Here is a 9,602-nt window from a genome sequence, read left to right as displayed (position 1 = left end):
TTGCTTTTTTCATATCTATTGGAATTTAAAAGAGGAAAAAAAAGTGAAAAAGCCAACGGCACGCAGTGTTCCTAAGTGGTCTCCCTCCCAAGTACTGACTGCCCTCGACGCTGCTTAACTTCGGTGATCCGACGAGAACCGGTGTTTTCAGCGTGATATGGCCGTTGCCAAGAGTGCTAGATAATAATTCGAATTTAAATTAAGTGAGACAAATTGACCTTCATCTTTCTAAAACCATAACAAAAAGAAAATATGTTTGCTTTTTTCATATCTATCGGATTTTAAATGAGGAAAAAAAAGTGAAAAAGACAACGGCACGCAGAGTTCCTAAGTGGTCTCCCTCCCAAGTACTGACTGCGCTCGACGCTGCTTAACTTTGGTGATCGGACGAGAACCGGTGTTTTCAGCGTGATATGGCCGTTGCCGAGAGTGCTATTTAATAATTCGAATTTAAATTAAGTGAGACAAATTAACCTTCATCTTTTTAAAACAATAACAAAAAGAAAATATGTTTGCTTTCTTCATATCTATTGGAATTTAAAGAGGAAAAAAAAGTGAAAAAGCCAACGGCACGCAGTGTTCCTAAGTGGTCTCCCTCCCAAGTACTGACTGCGCTCGACGCTGCTTAACTTCGGTGATCCGACGAGAACCGGTGTTTTCAGCGTGATATGGCCGTTGCCAAGAGTGCTAGATAATAATTCGAATTTAACTAACCTTCATCTTTATAAATCAATAAGAAAGAGAAGATATGTTTGCTTTTTTCATATCTCATGGAATTTAAAAAAGGAAATAAAAGTGAAAAAGCCAACGGCACGCAAAGTTTCCAAGTACTGACTGCGCTCGACGCTGCTTAACTTCGGTGATCGGACGAGAACCGGTGTTTTCAGCGTGATATGGCCGTTGTTAAGAGTGCTAGATAATAATTCGAATTTAAATTAAGTGAGACAAATTGACCTTCATCTTTCTAAAACAATAACAAAAAGAAAATATGTTTGCTTTTTTCATATCTATTGGATTTTAAATGAGGAAAAAAAAGTGAAAAAGCCTACGGCACGCAGTGTTCCTAAGTGGTCTCCCTCCCAAGTACTGACTGCGCTCGACGCTGCTTAACTTTGGTGATCGGACGAGAACCGGTGTTTTCAGCGTGATATTGCCGTTGCCGAGAGTACTATTTAATAATTCGAATTTAAATTAAGTGAGACAAATTAACCTTCATCTTTTTAAAACAATAACAAAAAGAAAATATGTTTGCTTTTTTCATATCTATTGGAATTTAAAAGAGGAAAAAAAAGTGAAAAAGCCAACGGCACGCAGTGTTCCTAAGTGGTCTCCCTCCCAAGTACTGACTGCGCTCGACGCTGCTTAACTTCGGTGATCCGACGAGAACCGGTGTTTTCAGCGTGATATGGCCGTTGCCAAGAGTGCTAGATAATAATTCGAATTTAATTAACCTTCATCTTTATAAATCAATAAGAAAGAGAAGATATGTTTGCTTTTTTCATATCTCATGGAATTTAAAAAAGGAAATAAAAGTGAAAAAGCCAACGGCACGCAAAGTTTCCAAGTACTGACTGCGCTCGACGCTGCTTAACTTCGGTGATCGGACGAGAACCGGTGTTTTCAGCGTGATATGGCCGTTGTTAAGAGTGCTAGATAATAATTCGAATTTAAATTAAGTGAGACAAATTGACCTTCATCTTTCTAAAACAATAACAAAAAGAAAATATGTTTGCTTTTTTCATATCTATTGGATTTTAAATGAGGAAAAAAAAGTGAAAAAGCCAACGGCACGCAGTGTTCCTAAGTGGTCTCCCTCCCAAGTACTGACTGCGCTCGACGCTGCTTAACTTTGGTGATCGGACGAGAACCGGTGTTTTCAGCGTGATATGGCCGTTGCCGAGAGTGCTATTTAATAATTCGAATTTAAATTAAGTGAGACGAATTAACCTTCATCTTTCTAAAACAATAACAAAAAGAAAATATGTTTGCTTTTTTCATATCTATTGGAATTTAAAAGAGGAAAAAAAAGTGAAAAAGCCAACGGCACGCAGTGTTCCTAAGTGGTCTCACTCCCAAGTACTGACTGCGCTCGACGCTGCTTAACTTCGGTGATCCGACGAGAACCGGTGTTTTCAGCGTGATATGGCCGTTGCCGAGAGTGCAATTTTATAATTCGAATTTAAATTAAGTGAGACAAATTAACCTTCATCTTTTTAAAACAATAACAAAAAGAAAATATGTTTGCTTTTTTCATATCTATTGGAATTTAAAAGAGGAAAAAAAAGTGAAAAAGCCAACGGCACGCAGTGTTCCTAAGTGGTCTCCCTCCCAAGTACTGACTGCGCTCGACGCTGCTTAACTTCGGTGATCCGACGAGAACCGGTGTTTTCAGCGTGATATGGCCGTTGCCAAGAGTGCTAGATAATAATTCGAATTTAAATTAAGTGAGACAAATTGACCTTCATCTTTCTAAAACAATAACAAAAAGAAAATATGTTTGCTTTTTTCATATCTATCGGATTTTAAATGAGGAAAAAAAAGTGAAAAATCCAACGGCACGCAGTGTTCCTAAGTACTGACTGCGCTCGACGCTGCTTAACTTTGGTGATCGGACGAGAACCGGTGTTTTCAGCGTCATATGGCCGTTGCCGAGAGTGCTATTTAATAATTCGAATTTAAATTAAGTGAGACAAATTAACCTTCATCTTTTTAAAACAATAACAAAAAGAAAATATGTTTGCTTTTTTCATATCTATTGGAATTTAAAAGAGGAAAAAAAAGTGAAAAAGCCAACGGCACGCAGTGTTCCTAAGTGGTCTCCCTCCCAAGTACTGACTGCGCTCGACGCTGCTTAACTTCGGTGATCCGACGAGAACCGGTGTTTTCAGCGTTATATGGCCGTTGCCGAGAGTGTTATTTAATAATTTGAATTTAATTAACCTTCATCTTTATAAATCAATAAGAAAAAGAAGATATGTTTGCTTTTTTCATATCTCATGGAATTTAAAAGGGGAAATAAAAGTGAAAAAGCCAACGGCACACAGAGTTTCCAAGTACTGACTGCGCTCGACGCTGCTTAACTTCGGTGATCGGACGAGAACCGGTGTTTTCAGCGTGATATGGCCGTTGCCAAGAGTGCTAGATAATAATTCGAATTTAAATTAAGTGAGACAAATTGACCTTCATCTTTCTAAAACAATAACAAAAAGAAAATATGTTTGCTTTTTTCATATCTATTGGATTTTAAAAGAGGAAAAAAAAGTGAAAAAGCCAACGGCACGCAGTGTTCCTAAGTGGTCTCTCTCCCAAGTACTGACTGCGCTCGACGCTGCTTAACTTCGGTGATCGGACGAGAACCGGTGTTTTCAGCGTGATATGGCCGTTGCCGAGAGTGCTATTTAATAATTCGTATTTAAATTAAGTGAGACAAATTAACCTTCATCTTTTTAAAAGAATAACAAAAAGAAAATATGTTGGCTTTTTTCATATCTATTGGAATTTAAAAGAGGAAAAAAAAGTGAAAAAGCCAACGGCACGCAGTGTTCCTAAGTGGTCTCCCTCCCAAGTACTGACTGCGCTCGACGCTGCCTAACTTCGGTGATCCGACGAGAACCGGTGTTTTCAGCGTGATATGGCCGTTGCCAAGAGTGCTAGATAATAATTCGAATTTAAATTAAGTGAGACAAATTGACCTTCATCTTTCTAAAACAATAACAAAAAGAAAATATGTTTGCTTTTTTCATATCTATTGGATTTTAAAAGAGGAAAAAAAAAGTGAAAAAGCCAACGGCACGCAGTGTTCCTAAGTGGTCTCTCTCCCAAGTACTGACTGCGCTCGACGCTGCTTAACTTCGGTGATCGGACGAGAACCGGTGTTTTCAGCGTGATATGGCCGTTGCCGAGAGTGCTATTTAATAATTCGTATTTAAATTAAGTGAGACAAATTAACCTTCATCATTTTAAAACAATAACAAAAAGAAAATATGTTGGCTTTTTTCATATCTATTGGAATTTAAAAGAGGAAAAAAAAGTGAAAAAGCCAACGGCACGCAGTGTTCCTAAGTGGTCTCCCTCCCAAGTACTGACTGCGCTCGACGCTGCTTAACTTCGGTGATCCGACGAAAACCGGTGTTTTCAGCGTGATATGGCCGTTGCCAAGAGTGCTAGATAATAATTCGAATTTAAATTAAGTGAGACAAATTGACTTTCATCTTTTTAAAACAATAACAAAAAGATAATATGTTTGCTTTTTTCATATCTATAGGAATTTAAAAGAGGAAAAAAAAGTGAAAAAGCCAACGGCACGCAGTGTTCCTAAGTGGTCTCCCTCCCAAGCATTGACTGCGCTCGACGCTGCTTAACTTCGGTGATCGGACGAGAACCGTTGTTTTCAGCGTGATATGGCCGTTGCCAAGAGTGCTAGATAATAATTCGAATTTAAATTAAGTGAGACAAATTGACCTTCATCTTTCTAAAACAATAACAAAAAGAAAATATGTTTGCTTTTTTCATATCTATTGGATTTTAAAAGAGGAAAAAAAAAGTGAAAAAGCCAACGGCACGCAGTGTTCCTAAGTGGTCTCTCTCCCAAGTACTGACTGCGCTCGACGCTGCTTAACTTCGGTGATCGGACGAGAACCGGTGTTTTCAGCGTGATATGGCCGTTGCCGAGAGTGCTATTTAATAATTCGTATTTAAATTAAGTGAGACAAATTAACCTTCATCTTTTTAAAAGAATAACAAAAAGAAAATATGTTGGCTTTTTTCATATCTATTGGAATTTAAAAGAGGAAAAAAAAGTGAAAAAGCCAACGGCACGCAGTGTTCCTAAGTGGTCTCCCTCCCAAGTACTGACTGCGCTCGACGCTGCCTAACTTCGGTGATCCGACGAGAACCGGTGTTTTCAGCGTGATATGGCCGTTGCCAAGAGTGCTAGATAATAATTCGAATTTAAATTAAGTGAGACAAATTGACCTTCATCTTTCTAAAACAATAACAAAAAGAAAATATGTTTGCTTTTTTCATATCTATTGGATTTTAAAAGAGGAAAAAAAAAGTGAAAAAGCCAACGGCACGCAGTGTTCCTAAGTGGTCTCTCTCCCAAGTACTGACTGCGCTCGACGCTGCTTAACTTCGGTGATCGGACGAGAACCGGTGTTTTCAGCGTGATATGGCCGTTGCCGAGAGTGCTATTTAAAAATTCGTATTTAAATTAAGTGAGACAAATTAACCTTCATCATTTTAAAACAATAACAAAAAGAAAATATGTTGGCTTTTTTCATATCTATTGGAATTTAAAAGAGGAAAAAAAAGTGAAAAAGCCAACGGCACGCAGTGTTCCTAAGTGGTCTCCCTCCCAAGTACTGACTGCGCTCGACGCTGCTTAACTTCGGTGATCCGACGAAAACCGGTGTTTTCAGCGTGATATGGCCGTTGCCAAGAGTGCTAGATAATAATTCGAATTTAAATTAAGTGAGACAAATTGACCTTCATCTTTCTAAAACAATAACAAAAAGAAAATATGTTTGCTTTTTTCATATCTATCGGATTTTAAATGAGGAAAAAAAAGTGAAAAAGCCAACGGCACGCAGTGTTCCTAAGTGGTCTCCCTCCCAAGTACTGACTGCGCTCGACGCTGCTTAACTTTGGTGATCGGACGAGAACCGGTGTTTTCAGCGTCATATGGCCGTTGCCGAGAGTGCTATTTAATAATTCGAATTTAAATTAAGTGAGACAAATTAACCTTCATCTTTTTAAAACAATAACAAAAAGAAAATATGTTTGCTTTTTTCATATCTATTGGAATTTAAAAGAGGAAAAAAAAGTGAAAAAGCCAACGGCACGCAGTGTTCCTAAGTGGTCTCCCTTCCAAGTACTGACTGCGCTCGACGCTGCTTAACTTCGGTGATCCGACGAGAACCGGTGTTTTCAGCGTGATATGGCCGTTGCCAAGAGTGCTAGATAATAATTCGAATTTAAATTAAGTGAGACAAATTGACTTTCATCTTTTTAAAACAATAACAAAAAGATAATATGTTTGCTTTTTTCATATCTATAGGAATTTAAAAGAGGAAAAAAAAGTGAAAAAGCCAACGGCACGCAGTGTTCCTAAGTGGTCTCCCTCCCAAGCATTGACTGCGCTCGACGCTGCTTAACTTCGGTGATCGGACGAGAACCGTTGTTTTCAGCGTGATATGGCCGTTGCCAAGAGTGCTAGATAATAATTCGAATTTAAATTAAGTGAGACAAATTGACCTTCATCTTTCTAAAACAATAACAAAAAGAAAATATGTTTGCTTTTTTCATATCTATTGGATTTTAAAAGAGGAAAAAAAAGTGAAAAAGCCAACGGCACGCAGTGTTCCTAAGTGGTCTCTCTCCCAAGTACTGACTGCGCTCGACGCTGCTTAACTTCGGTGATCGGACGAGAACCGGTGTTTTCAGCGTGATATGGCCGTTGCCGAGAGTGCTATTTAATAATTCGTATTTAAATTAAGTGAGACAAATTAACCTTCATCATTTTAAAACAATAACAAAAAGAAAATATGTTGGCTTTTTTCATATCTATTGGAATTTAAAAGAGGAAAAAAAAGTGAAAAAGCCAACGGCACGCAGTGTTCCTAAGTGGTCTCCCTCCCAAGTACTGACTGCGCTCGACGCTGCTTAACTTCGGTGATCCGACGAAAACCGGTGTTTTCAGCGTGATATGGCCGTTGCCAAGAGTGCTAGATAATAATTCGAATTTAAATTAAGTGAGACAAATTGACCTTCATCTTTCTAAAACAATAACAAAAAGAAAATATGTTTGCTTTTTTCATATCTATCGGATTTTAAATGAGGAAAAAAAAGTGAAAAAGCCAACGGCACGCAGTGTTCCTAAGTGGTCTCCCTCCCAAGTACTGACTGCGCTCGACGCTGCTTAACTTTGGTGATCGGACGAGAACCGGTGTTTTCAGCGTCATATGGCCGTTGCCGAGAGTGCTATTTAATAATTCGAATTTAAATTAAGTGAGACAAATTAACCTTCATCTTTTTAAAACAATAACAAAAAGAAAATATGTTTGCTTTTTTCATATCTATTGGAATTTAAAAGAGGAAAAAAAAGTGAAAAAGCCAACGGCACGCAGTGTTCCTAAGTGGTCTCCCTTCCAAGTACTGACTGCGCTCGACGCTGCTTAACTTCGGTGATCCGACGAGAACCGGTGTTTTCAGCGTGATATGGCCGTTGCCAAGAGTGCTAGATAATAATTCGAATTTAAATTAAGTGAGACAAATTGACTTTCATCTTTTTAAAACAATAACAAAAAGATAATATGTTTGCTTTTTTCATATCTATAGGAATTTAAAAGAGGAAAAAAAAGTGAAAAAGCCAACGGCACGCAGTGTTCCTAAGAGGTCTCCCTCCCAAGCATTGACTGCGCTCGACGCTGCTTAACTTCGGTGATCGGACGAGAACCGTTGTTTTCAGCGTGATATGGCCGTTGCCAAGAGTGCTAGATAATAATTCGAATTTAAATTAAGTGAGACAAATTGACCTTCATCTTTCTAAAACAATAACAAAAAGAAAATATGTTTGCTTTTTTCATATCTATTGGATTTTAAAAGAGGAAAAAAAAAGTGAAAAAGCCAACGGCACGCAGTGTTCCTAAGTGGTCTCTCTCCCAAGTACTGACTGCGCTCGACGCTGCTTAACTTCGGTGATCGGACGAGAACCGGTGTTTTCAGCGTGATATGGCCGTTGCCGAGAGTGCTATTTAATAATTCGTATTTAAATTAAGTGAGACAAATTAACCTTCATCTTTTTAAAAGAATAACAAAAAGAAAATATGTTGGCTTTTTTCATATCTATTGGAATTTAAAAGAGGAAAAAAAAGTGAAAAAGCCAACGGCACGCAGTGTTCCTAAGTGGTCTCCCTCCCAAGTACTGACTGCGCTCGACGCTGCCTAACTTCGGTGATCCGACGAGAACCGGTGTTTTCAGCGTGATATGGCCGTTGCCAAGAGTGCTAGATAATAATTCGTATTTAAATTAAGTGAGACAAATTAACCTTCATCATTTTAAAACAATAACAAAAAGAAAATATGTTGGCTTTTTTCATATCTATTGGAATTTAAAAGAGGAAAAAAAAGTGAAAAAGCCAACGGCACGCAGTGTTCCTAAGTGGTCTCCCTCCCAAGTACTGACTGCGCTCGACGCTGCTTAACGTCGGTGATCCGACGAAAACCGGTGTTTTCAGCGTGATATGGCCGTTGCCAAGAGTGCTAGATAATAATTCGAATTTAAATTAAGTGAGACAAATTGACCTTCATCTTTCTAAAACAATAACAAAAAGAAAATATGTTTGCTTTTTTCATATCTATCGGATTTTAAATGAGGAAAAAAAAGTGAAAAAGCCAACGGCACGCAGTGTTCCTAAGTGGTCTCCCTCCCAAGTACTGACTGCGCTCGACGCTGCTTAACTTTGGTGATCGGACGAGAACCGGTGTTTTCAGCGTCATATGGCCGTTGCCGAGAGTGCTATTTAATAATTCGAATTTAAATTAAGTGAGACAAATTAACCTTCATCTTTTTAAAACAATAACAAAAAGAAAATATGTTTGCTTTTTTCATATCTATTGGAATTTAAAAGAGGAAAAAAAAGTGAAAAAGCCAACGGCACGCAGCGTTCCTAAGTGGTCTCCCTTCCAAGTACTGACTGCGCTCGACGCTGCTTAACTTCGGTGATCCGACGAGAACCGGTGTTTTCAGCGTGATATGGCCGTTGCCAAGAGTGCTAGATAATAATTCGAATTTAAATTAAGTGAGACAAATTGACTTTCATCTTTTTAAAACAATAACAAAAAGATAATATGTTTGCTTTTTTCATATCTATAGGAATTTAAAAGAGGAAAAAAAAGTGAAAAAGCCAACGGCACGCAGTGTTCCTAAGTGGTCTCCCTCCCAAGCATTGACTGCGCTCGACGCTGCTTAACTTCGGTGATCGGACGAGAACCGGTGTTTTCAGCGTTATATGGCCGTTGCCGAGACTGTTATTTAATAATTTGAATTTAATTAACCTTCATCTTTATAAATCAATAAGAAAAAGAAGATATGTTTGCTTTTTTCATATCTCATGGAATTTAAAAGGGGAAATAAAAGTGAAAAAGCCAACGGCACGCAGAGTTTCCAAGTACTGACTGCGCTCGACGCTGCTTAGTTTCGGTGATCGGACGAGAACCGGTGTTTTCAGCGTGATATGGCCGTTGCCAAGAGTGCTAGATAATAATTCGAATTTAAATTAAGTGAGACAAATTGACCTTCATCTTTCTAAAACAATAACAAAAAGAAAATATGTTTGCTTTTTTCATATCTATTGGATTTTAAAAGAGGAAAAAAAAAGTGAAAAAGCCAACAGCACGCAGTGTTCCTAAGTGGTCTCTCTCCCAAGTACTGACTGCGCTCGACGCTGCTTAACTTCGGTGATCCGACGAGAACCGGTGTTTTCAGCGTGATATGGCCGTTGCCAAGAGTGCTAGATAATAATTCGAATTTAAATTAAGTGAGACAAATTGACCTTCATCTTTTTAAAACAATAACAAAAAGAAAAAATGTTTGCTTTTTT

General features: G+C 38.3%; 13 non-coding genes and 24 pseudogenes across 13 annotated transcripts; all 37 read right to left on the bottom strand.

Annotated features, from left to right (window-relative positions):
- Positions 1-50: 50 nt before the first annotated feature.
- On the bottom strand, positions 51-169 carry LOC149599634 (5S ribosomal RNA; annotated as a pseudogene).
- Positions 170-306: 137 nt separating this feature from the next.
- Positions 307-425, bottom strand: LOC149599633 (5S ribosomal RNA). The gene has a single exon (XR_016379187.1). It is a non-coding gene; the product is annotated as a 5S ribosomal RNA (ribosomal RNA).
- Positions 426-561: 136 nt separating this feature from the next.
- LOC149599632 (5S ribosomal RNA) lies at positions 562-680 on the bottom strand. Its single transcript, XR_016378089.1, has one exon. It is a non-coding gene; the product is annotated as a 5S ribosomal RNA (ribosomal RNA).
- A 122-nt stretch (positions 681-802) lies between these two features.
- On the bottom strand, positions 803-905 carry LOC149599631 (5S ribosomal RNA; annotated as a pseudogene).
- A 137-nt stretch (positions 906-1,042) lies between these two features.
- Positions 1,043-1,161, bottom strand: LOC149599630 (5S ribosomal RNA; annotated as a pseudogene).
- Positions 1,162-1,298: 137 nt separating this feature from the next.
- Positions 1,299-1,417, bottom strand: LOC149599629 (5S ribosomal RNA). Its single transcript, XR_016378088.1, has one exon. It is a non-coding gene; the product is annotated as a 5S ribosomal RNA (ribosomal RNA).
- Positions 1,418-1,539: 122 nt separating this feature from the next.
- LOC149599628 (5S ribosomal RNA) lies at positions 1,540-1,642 on the bottom strand (annotated as a pseudogene).
- A 137-nt stretch (positions 1,643-1,779) lies between these two features.
- Positions 1,780-1,898, bottom strand: LOC149599627 (5S ribosomal RNA). Its single transcript, XR_016378285.1, has one exon. It is a non-coding gene; the product is annotated as a 5S ribosomal RNA (ribosomal RNA).
- Positions 1,899-2,035: 137 nt separating this feature from the next.
- LOC149599626 (5S ribosomal RNA) lies at positions 2,036-2,154 on the bottom strand (annotated as a pseudogene).
- Positions 2,155-2,291: 137 nt separating this feature from the next.
- On the bottom strand, positions 2,292-2,410 carry LOC149599625 (5S ribosomal RNA). The gene has a single exon (XR_016378087.1). It is a non-coding gene; the product is annotated as a 5S ribosomal RNA (ribosomal RNA).
- Positions 2,411-2,787: 377 nt separating this feature from the next.
- LOC149599624 (5S ribosomal RNA) lies at positions 2,788-2,906 on the bottom strand (annotated as a pseudogene).
- Positions 2,907-3,028: 122 nt separating this feature from the next.
- LOC149599623 (5S ribosomal RNA) lies at positions 3,029-3,131 on the bottom strand (annotated as a pseudogene).
- Positions 3,132-3,268: 137 nt separating this feature from the next.
- On the bottom strand, positions 3,269-3,387 carry LOC149599622 (5S ribosomal RNA). Its single transcript, XR_016378679.1, has one exon. It is a non-coding gene; the product is annotated as a 5S ribosomal RNA (ribosomal RNA).
- Positions 3,388-3,524: 137 nt separating this feature from the next.
- On the bottom strand, positions 3,525-3,643 carry LOC149599621 (5S ribosomal RNA; annotated as a pseudogene).
- A 138-nt stretch (positions 3,644-3,781) lies between these two features.
- Positions 3,782-3,900, bottom strand: LOC149599620 (5S ribosomal RNA). Its single transcript, XR_016378678.1, has one exon. It is a non-coding gene; the product is annotated as a 5S ribosomal RNA (ribosomal RNA).
- A 137-nt stretch (positions 3,901-4,037) lies between these two features.
- On the bottom strand, positions 4,038-4,156 carry LOC149599619 (5S ribosomal RNA; annotated as a pseudogene).
- A 137-nt stretch (positions 4,157-4,293) lies between these two features.
- Positions 4,294-4,412, bottom strand: LOC149599618 (5S ribosomal RNA; annotated as a pseudogene).
- A 138-nt stretch (positions 4,413-4,550) lies between these two features.
- On the bottom strand, positions 4,551-4,669 carry LOC149599617 (5S ribosomal RNA). The gene has a single exon (XR_016378677.1). It is a non-coding gene; the product is annotated as a 5S ribosomal RNA (ribosomal RNA).
- Positions 4,670-4,806: 137 nt separating this feature from the next.
- On the bottom strand, positions 4,807-4,925 carry LOC149599616 (5S ribosomal RNA; annotated as a pseudogene).
- Positions 4,926-5,063: 138 nt separating this feature from the next.
- LOC149599615 (5S ribosomal RNA) lies at positions 5,064-5,182 on the bottom strand. The gene has a single exon (XR_016378676.1). It is a non-coding gene; the product is annotated as a 5S ribosomal RNA (ribosomal RNA).
- Positions 5,183-5,319: 137 nt separating this feature from the next.
- LOC149599614 (5S ribosomal RNA) lies at positions 5,320-5,438 on the bottom strand (annotated as a pseudogene).
- Positions 5,439-5,575: 137 nt separating this feature from the next.
- On the bottom strand, positions 5,576-5,694 carry LOC149599613 (5S ribosomal RNA; annotated as a pseudogene).
- A 137-nt stretch (positions 5,695-5,831) lies between these two features.
- LOC149599612 (5S ribosomal RNA) lies at positions 5,832-5,950 on the bottom strand. Its single transcript, XR_016378191.1, has one exon. It is a non-coding gene; the product is annotated as a 5S ribosomal RNA (ribosomal RNA).
- A 137-nt stretch (positions 5,951-6,087) lies between these two features.
- On the bottom strand, positions 6,088-6,206 carry LOC149599611 (5S ribosomal RNA; annotated as a pseudogene).
- Positions 6,207-6,343: 137 nt separating this feature from the next.
- LOC149599610 (5S ribosomal RNA) lies at positions 6,344-6,462 on the bottom strand. The gene has a single exon (XR_016378675.1). It is a non-coding gene; the product is annotated as a 5S ribosomal RNA (ribosomal RNA).
- A 137-nt stretch (positions 6,463-6,599) lies between these two features.
- Positions 6,600-6,718, bottom strand: LOC149599609 (5S ribosomal RNA; annotated as a pseudogene).
- A 137-nt stretch (positions 6,719-6,855) lies between these two features.
- LOC149599608 (5S ribosomal RNA) lies at positions 6,856-6,974 on the bottom strand (annotated as a pseudogene).
- A 137-nt stretch (positions 6,975-7,111) lies between these two features.
- Positions 7,112-7,230, bottom strand: LOC149599607 (5S ribosomal RNA). The gene has a single exon (XR_016378190.1). It is a non-coding gene; the product is annotated as a 5S ribosomal RNA (ribosomal RNA).
- A 137-nt stretch (positions 7,231-7,367) lies between these two features.
- On the bottom strand, positions 7,368-7,486 carry LOC149599606 (5S ribosomal RNA; annotated as a pseudogene).
- Positions 7,487-7,624: 138 nt separating this feature from the next.
- Positions 7,625-7,743, bottom strand: LOC149599605 (5S ribosomal RNA). The gene has a single exon (XR_016378674.1). It is a non-coding gene; the product is annotated as a 5S ribosomal RNA (ribosomal RNA).
- A 137-nt stretch (positions 7,744-7,880) lies between these two features.
- On the bottom strand, positions 7,881-7,999 carry LOC149599604 (5S ribosomal RNA; annotated as a pseudogene).
- Positions 8,000-8,136: 137 nt separating this feature from the next.
- LOC149599603 (5S ribosomal RNA) lies at positions 8,137-8,255 on the bottom strand (annotated as a pseudogene).
- A 137-nt stretch (positions 8,256-8,392) lies between these two features.
- LOC149599602 (5S ribosomal RNA) lies at positions 8,393-8,511 on the bottom strand (annotated as a pseudogene).
- Positions 8,512-8,648: 137 nt separating this feature from the next.
- Positions 8,649-8,767, bottom strand: LOC149599601 (5S ribosomal RNA; annotated as a pseudogene).
- Positions 8,768-8,904: 137 nt separating this feature from the next.
- Positions 8,905-9,023, bottom strand: LOC149599600 (5S ribosomal RNA; annotated as a pseudogene).
- A 122-nt stretch (positions 9,024-9,145) lies between these two features.
- Positions 9,146-9,248, bottom strand: LOC149599599 (5S ribosomal RNA; annotated as a pseudogene).
- A 138-nt stretch (positions 9,249-9,386) lies between these two features.
- Positions 9,387-9,505, bottom strand: LOC149599598 (5S ribosomal RNA; annotated as a pseudogene).
- Positions 9,506-9,602: the final 97 nt, after the last annotated feature.

Source organism: Phalangium opilio, unplaced genomic scaffold, assembly GCF_054372755.1.
Source record: "Phalangium opilio isolate 3A_F unplaced genomic scaffold, DU_Popi_V2 ptg000360l_1, whole genome shotgun sequence".
NCBI lineage: Eukaryota > Metazoa > Arthropoda > Arachnida > Opiliones > Phalangiidae > Phalangium > Phalangium opilio.
This window is presented reverse-complemented; position numbering and strand designations above follow the sequence as displayed.